The following is an 18,177-nucleotide window of genomic DNA, read 5'->3' on the forward strand; positions in this document are numbered from 1 at the left end:
CTCAGTATCCCATATGATCTCCTGAGCCTGCCAGGTGATCCATGAGCAGAGAGTTAGGAGCAAGCCTGAGCGCTGCCAGGTATGGCTAAAAAGCTAATGATAAAAAGGATTATAAAAGATCTCAAATTTTCTGTTTCTGTTTATTTCATTTTCATGGATTACAACATCTGTGAAGGGCATATTGATTCGGTCAGTGACACTTGGTGTTGTCCAAGTACTTCATATTTCTTCCTTGGAAGAGACCAGAATACAGAATTACACAGAAAATTAGAGTGGACAGCAGGATTTGGCAATGGTTTTTATTAGTCTGACATGCCACTCAGTTTCCGTAACTTGACATCGGTGGTGGTAATGTGATTATCAGATCTTTAGAAGCCACAGGCATTCTTGAATGTCTTCTGGGAGGTTTTTTTTCTTTCTTAAATTTTTTTTTTTGCTTTTTATTAGTTTTTTTTGGGGGGGCCACTCCTGGCAGTGCTCAGGGGTCACTCCTGGCTATCTGCTCAGAAATCGCTCCTGGCAGGCACGGAGGACCATATGGGACACTGGGATTCGAACCAACCACCTTAGGTTCTGGATCAGCTGCTTGCAAGGCAAACGCCGCTGTGCAATCTTTCCAGGCCCCTTTCATTACTATTTTATTTTGGAGGAACATCTTGCACGTAAGAAACAGTAGATTGCATTGTGAACAATATTTTCTAGGTAATAATGTTCTATTTTCCCTTTTAGGAATATAATTATTTTATTATTTTTTTATTTTTATTTTGATGAAAGTGAATTACAAATCTTTCACAGTAATTTTTTAGGTACATAGTGACATTGAATCAGGGGCATTCATTCCCACTACCAATGTTGTCCTCCCTCCACCCCTATTCCCAGCATGCATCCCATATCCCCCTTCTTTATCCCCTGGATTGCTAGTATAAGTGGTCCCCTCTGTGTCTAGCATGTTGTAGATTGGGTGTCGAGTCTATTGTTGTTGGCTTGAGATTTGGTGTTTAAGTCTGATCATTTTTTCATTTCTACTTGATGTTCATACGACTGTCTGGTCTTGGTACCTTCCATTATTTCCCCCTCAATTTGTGAGGCGAAACATGATGGTTCAAATTATGTGGTTTTGTTTGAAGGAAAGAAAAAAAAATAAAATGGGGCAAAAATCAAACAAGCAGGGGCCAGAGAGATAGCATGGAGGAAATGCATTTGCCTTGTATGCAGAAGGTCGGTGGTTCAAATCCCGGCATCCCATATGGTTCCCCGAGCCTGCCAGGAGCGATTTCTGGGCATAGAGCCAGGAGTAACCCCTGAGCGTTGCCAGGTGTGACCCCCAAAACAAAACAAAACAACAACAAAAAAATTAAACAAGCAAAAAATGAGAGGAGTCTTTCTAGAGGCTATAAATATCAATTTAAGAGAAGAAAAGGAAAAAGGAAGAAACATAACAACAATACTAAAAAAAAAAAAATTAAACAAAAAAACTCAAAAAGCACCACAGCAATAAAGACACCAATCACACAATAACCATGGTCCTGAAATAAAAATAAAAACAAAACAAAGTGCACACACACACACACACAGAACCCATGGAAAAATGACAAGCAACAAACAATAAAAACTCCCCCCCCCAAAAAAAAGTTAATTTGTGCTTCTCTCTCTTTTTTTTCTTTTCTTGCATAGGCACAGTAAATATTGGGGAAGTTAGAAAGGGAATTCCCTTGGCCTAAGAGATACAGGGTTTCTCCGCCCTTGAAGTATACTGTCATGGGAATATTCTGCTGCATGGCTGGTGTACCCATGATTTTTCTTGGCTTAGTTTGTATCTCTTTTGAAAAGAGAGTAAGTCTATGGAGCAAACATGGCAATTGCTGGAATATATACTTCTATTGTTATGTGATAGATAAGTTTGTTATTAGTTTTGATTACATTTGAAGAAAAACTCTAATTTTTTTTTTTTTTTTTTTTTTTTGGTTTTTGGGCCACACCCGGTAACGCTCAGGGGTTACTCCTGGCTATGTGCTCAGAAGTTGCTCCTGGCTTGGGGGACCATATGGGACACCGGGAGATCGAACCGCGGTCCGTCCTAGGCTAGCGCAGGCAAGGCAGGCACCTTACCTTCAGCGCCACCGCCCGGCCCGAAAAACTCTAATTTTAACACTAACATTTCTATTTATTTATTTATAATTTATTTATTTATTTATTTATTTATTTTATTTATTTATTTTGGTTTCTGGATCACACCTGGTGGTGCTCAGGGGTTACTTCTGGCTCTCTACTCAGAAATTGCTCCTGGAAGGCAAGCCATATAGGAGGCCAGGATTCGAACCACTATCCAAAACCACCGTTCTGGATTGGCCTTGTGCAAGGCAAATACCCCACCGCTGTGCTATCTCTCTGACCCTCTCCCTTTTTTTTTAATTGAATCTCTGTGAGATAGAATTAAAAAGTTGTTGATGGTTTAATTTAATTTCAATCACACAATGTTCCAACACCCATCCCTTCACCAGTGGATATTTCAGTGTTTACAACAATGTTCCAACACCTTCACCAGTGCACAATTCACAATGTGTACACTTCAGTGTTCCAACACCTTTACCAGCACATATTTCCACCATTAATGTCCCCAGTTTCCATCCCATCCCTCCTCCTGCCCCTACAGCACACACTTTACTTTCCTTCCACTTTTTCTTTTAGGCACAAGAGTTTAAAGTAGTATTACTGAAAGGGTATCAGGAATATCACTTTACCTTCTTTCAACACTCAGCTTTTGTCCAGAGTGATCATTTCCAACTTCTATTGTCATAGAGGCCCTGCCTTTGTTCTAATTGCACTTACAGCCCAACCTTCTTTGTGGCAAGCTTCCTACCACGGACCAGACCTCTTGGTCCTCATTTTTTATAGTCTCTGTGTATTATTCTCATACTATGGATTTTTTTTAATATCTTGAAAACGAGTGTGGTCATTCTGTTTGTCCTTCTCCCTCTGACTTATTTCACCCAGCATGCTATTTTACATGTCTATCAAGGTATAAGCAAATTTCATGATTTTGTTTTTCTTAACAGTTGCATAGTATTCCATTGTGTAGAATTACCACAATTTCTTTATCCACTAATCTATTCTGAGGAGTTAACAAATTCTGGCCATTGAGAACAGTATCACAATGAACATAAGAGTGCAAATGCTGTTATAGCATTATGTTTTTGGGCCCCTATGCTATATTCCCATGGGATAAATGTCCGTAGGATATTGTTGGGTCATAGTTTTTTTTTTTTTTTTTTTTGTGAAAAGTCTATCTTGTTTTCCAAAAAGACTGGACCAGTCAACATTTCCACCAGCAGTGAATGAGAGTCTCTTTCTCCCCGCATCCATGTCAGCACTAATTGTTCTTGTTTGTTTTGTTTTTTTTTTTGGGCCACACCCGGCAGTGCTCAGGGGTTTCTCCTGGCTGTCTGCTCAGAAATAGCTCCTGGCAGGCATGGGGGACCATATGGGACACCGGGATTCGAACCAACCACCTTTGGTCCTGGATGGGCTGCTTGCAAGGCAAACACCGCTATGCTATCTCTCCGGGCCCACACTAATTGTTCTTATTCTTCTTGATGTGTGCCAGTCTCTATGGTGTGAGATGATACCTCATTGTTTTGATTTGCATCTCCTTGATAATTAATGAAGTGGATCATTTTTTTCCATGTGCCTTTTAGCTATTTGTAGTTCTTCTTTAAAATTTAAAATTGTTTGTTTTTATTTTGGGTCACATTCAGTGATGCTCAGGGGTTACTCTGTAGGACTCATTCCTGGCAGGCTTGAGGGCCCATATGGGATGCTGGGAATGGAACCCGGGTTGGCTGCATGCAAGAGAAATGTCACACTATTGCTTCTTCCCATAACTTCTTATTTATTATTTTAATTTATGCCTATTAGTACTGGCACTTGGCTTAGGAAGTTGTTCCTGGCAGTCCTCAGAGGATCATGTGAGATTGGTGTTGAACCAAGACTTTCCATATGTATGATAGTCCTTTAATATCTCTCTATGAATGGACCTTTGCTCTTTATCTTCAAATCATGAGTCTTATAAGGATGAGTCCAGGACAGTGTCCTGGCCCTAGCCAAATTTTTCTAGGCTTTTGATGGATCAAGGACTATTCTTTTAGCTAGAACAGGACTTGAATAAATGGTGGTGATTTTGTAACAATAATTTACTCATTGATAAAGTTACCTCTCTGAACTTCTTGAAAGCGTTTCTATTAATTATTATGCTGAATGAAATGAGTCAGAAGGAGAGGAATAAACAGAGAATAATATTACCTATCTGTGGGTGATAAATAAAAGACAGTATGGTAATAATCTCCAGAGACAATAGAGATGAAATTCATGAGGACCAGTTCAGGGTAGGTAGCTTTCCACAAAGAGTGGAGAGTGCAGTTAGAGTAGAGAAGGGTTTACTAGGACAATGATAGTTGGAACTGATCACTCTGGACAAGAACTGGGTGCAGAAAGGAGATCCAGTGACATGCATGGCACCCCTTTATTAACAATCGTGCAAACCATAGTGTTAAAAAAAAAAGAAGAGTGAGGGAGAGAAGAAAAAAAATGTTGGCCACAAAGACAGGCAGGAGAAAGGGCATCAGGGAGGGTGAGAAGTTGACACTGTGGTGGGAAAAGTGCACTGGTGAAGTTAGTATACTCTGTTTGACTGTAACTCAATCATGAAGAACATTATCTGTAAAAAACAACAACAACAAACCCAACTGTCTATGAACAACCTTGTATCTGCAGTGTTTAAATAATAATAATAATAAAAAGAATGTTTCCATTAAATATGGATCTGATTTGCTGAGCTTCTAAACATTTCACCTTTTAGGTGGAGAGAATAAGTGATAGAACACACACTTTGCATATATGAGAAACTGGGCTCTATCTCCAGCACCACAAACTAAAGTACAACAACAAAAAAGTATCGGGCCAGAGTCGTAGTACAGAGGGTAAGTGCTTGCCTTGCTTGCAGCCAACCCAGGTTTGATCTTTTGCATCCCATATGGCCACCTGAGCCCTGTAGGAGTGATCCCTGAACATATCTGGGTGTGGCTAAAAACCAAATAAACAAAAATATTGAAAATTTGGTGATGGCTTCATAAAAGTATATTCAGTTTTATCAATTTTATAAAAGCCAGGATAGTGACTAGCATAGAATGTGACATCTAAATATTTTTTAATCAATAAAAGACAGCTCCAGCAATAAAGACAAAAATAATTTGAATGGAAACACAGATTAATTTTTTCCATTTCTTCTAACAGTGAAAGTCCTTGGCCTTCCTTGAGTTCATCTAAAGGAAGGTAACCAGATTGTTGGCTATAATGAATTCTTCATGTTTGGAGTTATCCCATCAGGCCAGATTGTAATTTGTTGAAGATAGATTCTATTTTAGTCAGCCATGAAATGGTCTAAAGTTCCAGGGGTGCTCAAACTTTTTAAATAGGGGGCCAGTTCACTGTCCTTCAGACTGTTGGAGGGCCAGATTATAGTAAAATAAAAAATTATGAACAAATTTCTATGCACACTGCATATATCTTACTTAGAAGTGAAGAAACAAAATGGGAATAAATACAATATGTGGCCTACGGGCCATAGTTTGAGGACCATTGGAAACTGTCAACCAAGACATCCGCCTCTCTGATTGTGCCAAGTAAATTAAGTTAGGACTGGAAGGCATTATTATCAAATTATTTCACTGACACATGGAATGTGTGTAACTGAAGCAAATAACCCAGGGAAAAGACAAACACTAAAATATTCTAGCAAAATGTGGTCATTGCCAGAAAGGGATAGGGAATAGTGTAAGGAATGAGGAGACATTGTGGTGGTGGGCATTTTGAATATTATATATAAAAATATACAGTGAAATTCTTGAAATTCCACAACTTGTACTTAATCATAAATGATAAACAAAGAATAATTTAGTAAATTATAAAAATTTTATTCATGTTCTAATCTTGGCATGTTATGAATGTTATTTATTTGCCTATATCAAATCTTTCCAAATGTTAGTAATCTTGGGAAGGGAATTGTCCAGTTGGTTCAAACTTCTTTTTGAGAGGGAAGAAGGGTAATAGTCAGAGATGTAACAAAGAGGGTAAAGAAACTTTTTTGGGAGGTCACACACAGAGGTGCTCAGGGATTACTCCTGACTCTGTGCTCAGGAATTATTTCTGTCATGCTCGGTGAACTGTATGAGACTAGGAGGATTGAACTCAGGTTGGCTACTTGCAAGGTAAATGCCTTACCTGCTATGCTATTGCTCTGCTCCCCAAAGAGACATTCTAAGTCATCAGCTGTCTTTATAGAAGGAAAAAAGTTCATGAGACCTTGAAAGAAAATTAAAAAACTAAGGGCCGGAGAGATAGCATGGAGGTAAGGCATTTGCCTTTCATGCAGAAGGTCATTGTTTCGAATCCCTGCGTCCCATATGGTCCCCCGTGCCTGCCAGGAGCAATTTCTGAGCATGGAGCCAGGAGTTACCCCTGATTACTGCCAGGTGTGACCCCAAAAAAAACCACACAAAAAAAACCCAAAACAAAACAAAACAAAAAACTAGAAAATGCAAAGAAACAATTTCTCCCAGATTCTGTGTGGTGAACTTTAGGACTGCAGAGGTGTAAGATAACAGATATCTCTGGTTTTTATTTATTTATTTTTAAGTTTTCTTCTTGGGGATGACTGGAGGAACTGCTAAGCTGTGGTCTGGGCAACCAGGGCCCCAGACTCAATGATACTTGGCCCTTTGGGCCAAATAGAACCCAAGAGCATTGTTCTTGCAGTTCCAGAGGCCACAGGCCAGCCTGGTGGTACCTGGGACCTCCAGGGCTAGTCTGTGAAGTGGCGGGCTCCATGCCCAAGAATGAACCTTGACTCTCCCTAGTGGTCAGTCTCTAAAATGAAGCCACCTTTCAGAAAAGTGAGTGTTCCTTTCAGCACCTGTCTTTTATTTTCAATTTATTTTCTTATTATGATTTGTATTGAGGTACTGGAATTTGCAATACTATTAATTGTAATTTTTTTTGGCTTTTGGGTCACATCTGATGACCCTCAGGGGTTACTCTTGGCTCTGTGCTCAGAAGTTGCTCCTGGCAGGCTCGGGGATCATTGGGATGCCAGGGATTGAACCTGGGTAGGCTGCGTGCAAGGCAAATGCCCTACCCACTGTGCTATCACTCCAGCCCTTGTTAATTGTACTTTTCATGCATGTAACTGTGCACCCATCACCCATGTCCCAAACACTAGTCCCATCCCTTTCCCATGGAAACAGTTTTATATACATATCTCTAGTTCTATGACTTTGACCATTTGTTATTTCTTATCTTTATTTTTATTCTATAAAAATTTTAATATGTAGTATAAAAGGATTTTAAAAACAGATAATATGGGAGCCGGAAAGATAGCATGGAGGCGAGGTGTTTGCCTTGCATGCAGAAGGATGGTGGTTCGAATCTTGGCATCCCATATGGTCCCCCGAGCCTGCCAGGAGTGATTTCTGAGCGCAGAGCCAGGAGTAACCCCTGAGCGCTGCCGGGTGTGACCCAAAAACAAAACAAAACAAAAACAAAAAAAACCCCACATAATATGGAGTTGGTCACACACATATAGATAATAGAGGTGGCACAAAATTATGTATCAATACTAAATTGATAAAGTACATTTTTCCAAAATGCTTTTTTTCTTACAGGTATATAAATTTGAAAAATTAATATTCATAATGCAGTGCTAATATAATTTAAAATTTACATAAAATATATAATCCTACAATTTAGAACTTAGGAGAGTTAAGAAAATTTTAAGGAAAAATATCTGAATAAGCCTATAAAAGAAAGTATGCTATATTCTGAGAAAGGGAATATTGGCTTTATGCTAGAAAATAGTATATATGTGTTTTTGTTTTGTTTTGTTTAGGGGTCACACTTGGCAGTGCTCAGGGGTTACTCCTGGCTCTACACTCAGAAATCACTCCTGGCAGGCTTGGGGGACCATATGGGATGTCAGGATTCGAACCACCATCCTTCTGCATGCAAGGCAAATGCCTTACCTCCATGCTATCTTTCCAGCCCATATATATGTATTTTTAAAATATATTTTAAATAATGTTTTAGTATATGTATTAATAGGTAAAGGTTATAATAAAAGATTTCTATCAGCACCCCAATCTTTTTTTTCAGCACCCCAATCTTAAAAGCCCTGAATCAGAGACTTTGTAGGAATTGGCAGGATGCAAAATAAATAGCTTGGAATCTTTCTAAACAATTGAATTTTTATGAAACTCCAAATACAGAACTTCAACTAGTCAGTCCCTTTTAAGAACAGTATGATCTGGAGGGAGGTTTGCCTTGGACACAGTTGACTCAGGATAGATCTCTGGCACCCTATATAGTATTCCCAGCCTTCCAGGACTGACGCTTAAGCAAAGAGATAGGAGTAAGACCTGGGTATGGCCTCAAAATAAACAAACAGGGCCAGAGTGATAGCACAGCGGTAGGGCATTTATCTTGCAAGCAGATGACCCAGGACTGACCTGATTCCCGGCATCCCATATGGTCCCTTGAACTTGCCAGGAGTCACTTCTGAGTGCAGAGCCAGGAGTAACCCCCGAGTGTTGCCAAATACAACAACAACAAAAACAAACAAACAAGAACAGTGGAGGATGAGATAAAAGAGATTCATGGAATGAATCAAAGATTTATTACTTAACCTTGACTTTAATTAAAAAGAGTACATCTTAGATTCTAGGCCATTATAGTGTAACTATTCAAGGTGTCAGGAAGTTGGAAGAATTTTACCTGCCTAGAACAAGGAGCAAATCTTGTTCTTAGCAATGTCTTTCAATGAATGCTCCAATGTGACTTGATTAGTTTCAGTGCCAATTATGCCCTATGACTGAAGGCAGGAAATTAAAAAAACATTCAATCATGAATTTGATGAGTTGTGAGTATAATCACACAAAGACGCAGCGTTTGTTAATACTTCTGTCATCTTAACAAATGAGGGAACATACAAGAGCTCTCTTAGGAGCAACCTCGTAACTTAACACTATGTGAAAAAAGTTGTAACTTCACTTTAATATGTCGATAAACCTCGAAAAGAAATGTAAGATCCAGATTGAGCAAGGGAAAGCCATCCCAATGCCAGTTTTACACAAATTTAATGCAAGTATTCCAAATGGCTACTGGGTAAATTCAAAGATTTATTCCTTGCCATAAGAGGAAGCAGTCCAATGCACTTAAGATCAATGAGATGATCTCATGAGAAAAAGACATGTAGTCAGGCAGGCAGGGAAACCCCCCACAGGATAATGAATTCCTTTTCTTTGTAATTAAGTTTTTAAAAGTTAATTTGCTTTATTTAAAGAGGACGTATCACAGAGTTGGCATAGTTGGTAATAATACATTTGTTTCCAGGTAAGTAGAGTAAATTACTAAAAAAAAAAAAAAAATAGAACCCAGGGCCTCTCTCTTACAGTGTATTGAGGAACATCTTTGGGGGGGGGGCGGACCCAGTATCCACAAGGACCCGCAAGGACCACATTTTTTAAAGTGTTCTTTTTTTTTTTTTTTTTGGTTTTTGGGCCACACCCGGTAACGCTCAGGGGTTACTCCTGGCTATGCGCTCAGAAGTCGCTCCTGGCTTGGGGGACCATATGGGACGCCGGGGGATCGAACCGCGGTCGGTCTCCTAGGCTAGCGCAGGTAAGGCAGGCACCTTACCTCCAGCGCCACCGCCCGGCCCCTTTAAAGTGTTCTTAAGTTCTGGCTAAAGTAGTCTGGTGATGTTTTTGATCTTTATTTTTAATCTTTAAAAAACATTTTATGTTGAAACCTTAGCTGATAGATGGTTTTCTTGAGACACACACCACACATACATATATGAAAATAGAAAGAGAAAAAGAGAAAAAGAGAGAAAGTACAGAAAGAAGCAAATTTGTGAAAATTGAACATTAAGTGACTGCAGCTACATATTGCTATTCAAGTTAGTGTGTCTAAGGGGCTAGAGCAGGGGTCTCAAACTCGAAGCCCGCGGGCCATTTGCGGCCCTCCATACAATATTTTGTGGTCCTGCCCTAGAGGAATCTTTTTTTGTTTTGTTTTAGTTGTTTGGGTCACACCTCCCAATGTTCAAGGCTTACAGTATACTGACTTTGCACTCAAGGATCACCCCGACTTTGCCACCTGCGGCCCCCAGGTAAATTGAGTTTGAGACCCCTGGGCTAGAGTGATAGCATAGTGGTAGGGTGTTTATTTTGCATGCTGCTAACCCAAACAGACCCGGGTTCATTCACCAGCATCCCATATGGTCCCCCAAGCCTGCCAGGAGCAATTTCTGAGCACAGAGTCAGGAGTAACCTCTGAGCATTGCCAGGTGTGGCCTCAAAACCAAAAACCAAAATCCAAAACAAAACACAAAACCCCAAACCAACAACAAACAACAAAAAACAAATTAGTGTGTTTCTACGGGGATGACAGTATTAAACAACAATGAAGCTGTTGTGAATGCAATGAATTCTTGAGACAGAAAGGAATTCTTTTTTTTTTTTGGTTTTTGGGCCACACCCGTTTGACGCTCAGAGGTTACTCCCGGCTATGCGCTCAGAAATCGCCCCTGGCTTGGGGGGACCATATGGGATTGAACCGCGGTCTGTCCTACACTGACGCTTGCAAGGCAGACACCTTACCTCTAGCGCCACCTTCCCGGCCCCACAGAAAGGAATTCTTGAGACGAGACAGCAACGAATTCTTGAGAGGTAGTAAAAGTTCTGGGGATGTCACTAAACTAAAAGAAGAGATTGGAGGAATCCCTTTGTCAGTAATAAGGATTTCACTAGCACCACTGCAGCCCAGAGAAGTCTGGACCCCCATCAAGAGAAGTTCCAACAGGAATGGAATGTCAAAGACCAACAATACCCTCAACATTCTCTCACTGGCAACCACCCTGGCAACAACAAACTCTCACCTATGCAGTAGGTCAACAAAGAGCATGTTGGAAGAATTCCTATGCAATCCAGTTTAGAATGAAGGTGCTGCTCACATGAGTGTTGCCAGCCACTGCACATGGCCTCTACACGCACACATCACCACATCTCCCCTCTTGAGATGTGTACTTGAACTCTTGGATGTGTACTGGAACTTTCTCCAACTTTGGAGAAGCCTGTGCTTTCCTTTGAGTGTGTTACTCTCTCCTTCCTCTTCCTCAGTACCTCCAAAAGAAACCTGTTTTCACTTCACTGCTTGTCTCCTCCTGAGATTCTTTTCTGTGCGAGAAGGTTACAGATCCTAAAGACCTTGGAAAGGTCTAGGACTGATTTTCTTTTTCTGCAAAGAGCAATTCTAGATCTTTTTTTTATTGGCCAGAGAGGGAAGTGATAGATTCCAAATTCACAAGAGCCAAAATCTGGAAACTATCCAAGTGTCCAAGGAAAAACAACTGGATAAAGTAACTCTACTATGTATAATAATGGAATATTACTTGTCTAATACAAAAAGATGACATCTGAAAAAGAAGAAACTGGGTGGCATCTCATGACAAAACTTGAAACTATATTATAAAGTCATAGTGATAAAAACAACATGGTACTGGATAAAAGTAGAATTGGTGATCAATGGGTTAGAATAGAATATTCAAAAACAAACTTAGCTAATTTTTTTTGGAGGGTGAAACACGTGTAGTCCGGCAGTCTTCTACCTTGTAGCAGTGGCCCTCAAACTATGACCTGCTGGCCACATATTGTATTTGTTCCCATTTTGTTTCTTCACTACAAAATAAGATATATGCAGTATGCATAGAAATTTGTTCATAATTTTCTTTTTACTACAGTCCTGCCCTACAAATGTCTGAGGGACAGTGAACTGGCCCCCTGTTTAAAAGGTTTGAAGACCACTGTTATGGATAGCAAGCTGCCTGTGAGAAAAGCTGCTTTTATTGAGTATAGTGATCAACCCTGGGTGGGGCAGTAAAAAGAGATAGCTTAGGCTAATTTTTGAAAAAGAAGCTGATATCATGAAATGGAGCAAAGACTCCTCTTCAACAAATGGTATTGGCAAAATTGTGTAACGAGGTATAAAAAGTTAAAGCTGGATCTACACCTCACATCTTACACAAAAGTCAGTTATAAGTGGATCAAAGACCTTGAGATCAGACCAGAATTTATAAAGTATGCTGAAGAAACTTTAAGGTCCAAGATCTGGACCTTAAACATGACTAAACAAATGGGACTACATCCAATTAAAGGGTTTTTGCTTGGCAAAAACCTTGAGATCAGACCAGAATTTATAAAGTATGCTGAAGAAACTTTAAGGTCCAAGATCTGGACCTTAAACATGACTAAACAAATGGGACTACATCCAATTAAAGGGTTTTTGCTTGGCAAAAGAAACAGTAGAAAATTAAAAGACAGCTAATTGAAAGGGAGAAACTATTTACTTCATACAAAGGGTTGATATCCAGGATATATAAAGTGTTCGCAAAGATCAATAGCAACAATCCCCAAAATCAAAACAAGAAAAGACAAAATGATGCAATTTTCAAGCGAATGGATGGAACTTAGGGTATTATGCTTTGTGAAGTCAAGCAGAGAGAGAGAAAGACAGAATCAAAGTGATCTCTTGCAAATGTGATATATGAAGAAGCAATAGTAAAAGGCTTAATTACTTACAAATGGCCAAAAACACAGAATGTAAGAATGACTGTAGAGAATTGAGTTTACAAGGACAGTGAGATGTGGGGGTATTAAAGGGAGAATTGAGGAGGGACCCCAAGACAATGGTGGAGGGAAATGGACACTGCTGAGAGTGCCATGTTGTAATGCTATGTACATAAAATCCTATCCATAGATTTGCAAAATGGTTAATCATGATCATAAAAACAATTTAAGTAGCAAAGGCAGAAACTCCTTCATTTTTATGTGTCAGGACAAAGGATGGAGGGAATATTACCAGAGATTCTGTCAGTTTTCTGAGCATTCTGAATCCATGAGTGGAAACAGAATGGTTGTTGGAGGTATGCCCAGGGCAGAAAGGGAGGTAAGAAATATCCTGGTTTCTCTCTCCTTCAGCCTGCCCCTGGACCCCTCTGGCTAATCCAGGCTGACAGCATATGTCATCCACCCCCAAGGAAGAGAGAAGGTGATGGGGAGAAGGAGAATGAAAAATATGGGGAATAATTAATCTTAAGCAAATAGACCTGAAGAAGCACTCCCCTTCTCCCTGAGCACAGAACTCAACACAGACTTTTGTTAATCGAACTTGTCTCAGAGTAAAACAGGTGACCTATTATATCCTGTCCTTTAGCAGCACTTAATGACCAGGAAGGTTTTCCAGGAAAAATCATGAAAGAATACCAAAGACCAAGATTTGAGGTTATTCATGATCACTGTCTCTACAATAACCAAGATTCATGACTATAGAATTGGCACAAAATCATGTTTTTATTGGAACCTTCACTCAGTGCTATTTTTTCTTGTTTATAAAGATCAAGAAGTGTTTGTAAGAAATGTGGCCAATCCTTTCCTGAATTCTTCCAATTCAATAACATCAAATAATCAAATGCTTTGGATTTGATAGTTATTATAAATACCATGTATATTACACATATTATACAATCATATATCATTAATTATTTAACATATTAAGTATATATTAATAAATGACCTATGTTATATGTACCATGCCTTTTCAATCCATTAGAGCCCTATTATCCATATTCAATTCAGAAATGGTCTCTAAATAGAAGCAAGTGCTTCATTGATGAGGATGCTTGGGAGTGTACAGGGACCACATAGGAGTTATTTTTTTTTTAAAGAGATCTTTTCTATGAGCCAGAGTGATAGCATAGTAGTAGGGAGTTTGCCTTGCACGCTTGACCTGTGATGGACCCAGGTTCAATCCCTGGCCTTCCAAATGGTCCCGAAAGTCTGCCATGTGTGATTTCTGAGTGCAGAGCCAGGAGTAACTCTTGAAGGCTGCTGGGTATGGCCCAAAAACCAAAAAAAAAAAAAAAAAAAGATATTTTCTAAAAATTTAGATGCTAACTGTTTCTTCCTTTATTAAGCAGATATAAGTGTAAGAACTGGGCCCGGAGAGATAGCACAGCGGTGTTTGCCTTGCAAGCAGCCGATCCAGGACCAAAGGTGGTTGGTTCGAATCCCGGTGTCCCATATGTCCCCCGTGCCTGCCAGGAGCTATTTCTGAGCAGACAGCCAGGAGTAACCCCTGAGCACCGCCGGGTGTGGCCCAAAAACAAAACAAAAAAAACAAACAAAAAAAAGTGTAAGAACTTGAATTGGGTATTTCTAATTATGTTAAACACACTTTGTTAATTGTAAAAGAGTAGTTTATTCTTTAATAGAAATTTATTTTTTTAAAATAAAGATTTATTGATTTAATGTTCTTTCCGCCCATTATCTAAATATATATCTGCCCAATTCACCTGCTCCAGGCATCAACAGACCTGTTTCTTTATCTGCACCATTATGATATGTGAAATTATTTTATTGTTTGTTTTCTTTGGAACAGATAATATAATAATAACAGATAACAATGCAGATAATACTGCATTCTAGGGAGAACCCCTTTTCCTTTTTCTAATTAACAAATCTCTTGACTAATAGAGAGTCTATTCCTAACTCAACTCCCTTAGACTTGACTGTTGATACACCCTACATGGAAATTAATGATAATTATAATAAATAAAAATGATAAAGATATACCTTATACTTATATATATTCTAACTTAGAAGTTATTCTTTCACTAATACTATGCTACCTTTTGCTCATTCTCTATAGAGCTTAAAATGTTAAGAGTTTTCCAGTATAGTAATAATAGATAAAACATTGGGTTGCTCAGAATTCTTTTTGTTTGTTTGTTTGTTTGTTTGTTTGTTTTTGGGTCACACTAGGTAGTGCTCAGGGGTGACTCCTGGCTCTATGCTCAGAAATTGCTCCTGGCAGGCTCGGGGGACCATATGGGATGCTGGGATTTGAACCACCGACCTTCTGCATGCAAGGCAAATGCCTTACCTCCATGCTATCTCTCCGGCCCCAGAATTCTTATATACTATGAAAATAAAGACTTTTACCAGGTGGGGGCCTGGAGAGATAGCACAGCGGCGTTTGCCTTGCAAGCAGCCGATCCAGAACCTAAGGTGGTTGGTTCAAATCCCGGTGTCCCATATGGTCCCCTGTGCCTGCCAGGAGCTATTTCTGAGCAGACAGCCAGGAGTAACCCCTGAGCACGGCCGGGTGTGGCCCAAAAACAAAACAAAACAAAACAAAAACAAAAGACTTTTTACCAGTTGGAAGCCTTCAAATTTTATTTTATTTTATTTTATTTTTTTTTTAATTTTTTTTTTTTTGGGTCACATCTGGCGGCACTCGGGGGTTACTCCTGGCTCTGCTGTCAGAAATTGCTCCTGGCAGGCTCAGAGGACCATATAATATGCCTGGGACCAAAACCAGGCCTGTCCTGGGTTGGCTGCATTCAAGGCAAATGCCCTACCACTGTGCTATCACTCAGGTCCCAGCCTTCAAATTTTAAAATAACTTAGTGATAAATTACTCAGAAGGAATGGAAAAGTATTGTGTTTTGTTCAATAAGTTAGAAGGAAAAGGAGAAATAGATATTATCTGTGGTATATATAGAGATAAAACAGGAGTAGAAAACATGACAAAGCCTTTGATTACAAAACAGAATATTAAATAGGGGATGGGAGTAGGGTAGAGGGAAGAGGAGAACTAGAAGTGATACAAGGACTGTGGTGGAGAGTCTTGGACACTCGGTGGTGATAAGGAAAAGAGAATTTTGCTCACATTTTAAACAGGCTAGTACCAGAGAGCAGGAGTTGTCAAAGGGCAGCCAAGTATAGGAGAAATGATGTCACCATGGAGAGCACTTGGCATATCCCTGTGATGGTCATAGATTCACTTTGTAACCTTGGTAACCTGGTGTTATCCTGTAGAGGTTCCTGGGTGATGTGAAGTGGGAAGGAGAAAGGTGCCATACTTGAAAAGGAAATCCTCTTTCTCTCTATCTACCTCTGTCATCCTTGGGAACACCTGGGAGAAATCTAGGCATCTGTGGTGAGCCCCTACTTAGCACAGACTTTGTGTCCTACAACCCCCACGAGGTAGCTGGCAAGCTGTGCCTTACGTCCACTTGTTCTACTCAGCGTGGCAATTGATCCTACCATCTGATTTCTTAGGGAGCTGTGGACTCAGGTTGGAGGGAGAAATTGGTTTTATTTTTTTGGTCATGATGGAGTTTGGGCTACACTCAGTGGAACTCAGGTTACTCCTGGCTCTCTGGGCTCAGGGGTCATTCTTGGTGGAGCTTGGCGGCAATATGGGATGCTGGGGATGTAACCCTGGTCACTGCGTGCAAGGCAAGTGTTCTACCTACAGTGTGATCGCTTTGGCCCCCAGAAATTGCTTTTTGAGGGAAAAGCAAGTCGTCCTAGACTTTACCCAGATCTTTGAAGTCTGTTGAAGTCATTATCAGGAGGAGACGAATGGTGAAGTAAAAACAGCTTTTATTAGAAAATTTTGAGAAAGGGGAAGGGAGGAGGTAGATGGAGGGAGAAAGAGAGGGAGAGAGATGGAGAGAGAGATATGGAGGGAGTGAGGGAGGGAAAGAGAGGGAGAGGGAGAGAGAAAAGGAGAGGGAGAGAGACATGTTGGAGAGAATATGGGCTTCTCCAAGTGCAGAGTCCAAAGTATACATGTCAAAAGGAGATCCGTGGGCTGTATTATTGGGTACCACGTACTTAGCAGTTACACATGCCCTCAGTCAGTACAGAAGTGAGCTCCCTTCCTACTGCTCACCGCTACCTGTCCTATGATGCTAGGGTAGTTGTCAAGTGAGAATTTGGGGGAAGTTGATGGTCTTTCAATATTCTTTACCTGGCCTTTGTTGCTGTTAAAGCCTCTTTCCAGAAAGTCTCTCCACTGGGCCTGGAATTGTGCATCTTAGTGGCATTCTGGGCTCCTGAGATGAGTCAAAGGTCTGTAGGCCTTCAGGCTGGTCCAGGTTTCAGGCTCTGTTTTTCCCCCACTATGTATTACTAGACCCACTTATTCTCCCCATGCCCCTGCCTGCAACACTGGGAACAGTACTCCAAATGTTTCCAAACACTGCAACACGAGTATTCCAAATGCCCTCATGTCCTTGAGGTAGCTTAGATGCTGTTTTGCAAAATAACATGCTTGGAACTTTCACAAACATGAAAGGTAAAAGTAAAGTTGCTTCTCTTCCTTCCCTCCTTGACCACCATTGTGACAACCCAATTCCATAATCACTACCTACTTTCCCAATTTGCTTTTCAGCCATATTGCACAGATTGTCTAGATTGGACTTTCCAATTGCATATCATGTTCATTTATTATTTTATTTATTTATTTTTTGATTTTCGGATCACAGCACTCAGGGATTACTCCTGGCTCTATGCTCAGAAATTGCTCCTGGCAGGCTCGGGGGACCATATGGGATGCTGGGATTCGAACCACCATCCTTCTGCATGCAAGGCAAAAGCCCTACTTCCATGCTCTCTCTCCAGCCCCATGTTCATTTATTATTCATGGCTTACCATCCTCAGGAGAATATAGGTTCACAAAAGCAAGTCATGCCTTTCTGTTTACTAATGGGCCCCAGTTACCTGAAGAGTACAATGGAGTTCAATGGAAACTGGATAAATATAAGTTGAACAAGATGTAACATGAGGGAGAGTTTTTATCAGTTGACAGCTTACAACTGGAAAAATAGAACCCAGGCTGACTTAACACTGGGTGTTCAGTGTGAATATATTTGGGGAGTGTTTGGAATAGAAGGTTATAATAAGAATAGCCAGTAAAGTGGTTAAGAAAGATAGATAGGGGGGGCCGGGCGGTGGCGCTGAAGGTAAGGTGCCTGCCTTGCCTGCGCTAGCCTTGGACGGACCACGGTTCGATCCCCCGGTGTCCCATATGGTCCCCCAAGCCAGGAGCAACTTCTGAGCACATAGCCAGGAGTAACCCCTGAGCGTTACCGGGTGTGGCCCAAACCCCCCCCCAAAAAAAAGAAAGATAGATAGGACCAGATAGATAGGACACAAGGCCTTTGAGTGTTTTCTTGAACCCCGGTTCAATCCCCTGGTTCAATATGGTCTCCTGAGCACT

Source organism: Suncus etruscus, chromosome 14 (genome assembly GCF_024139225.1).
Source record: "Suncus etruscus isolate mSunEtr1 chromosome 14, mSunEtr1.pri.cur, whole genome shotgun sequence".
Lineage (NCBI taxonomy): Eukaryota > Metazoa > Chordata > Mammalia > Eulipotyphla > Soricidae > Suncus > Suncus etruscus.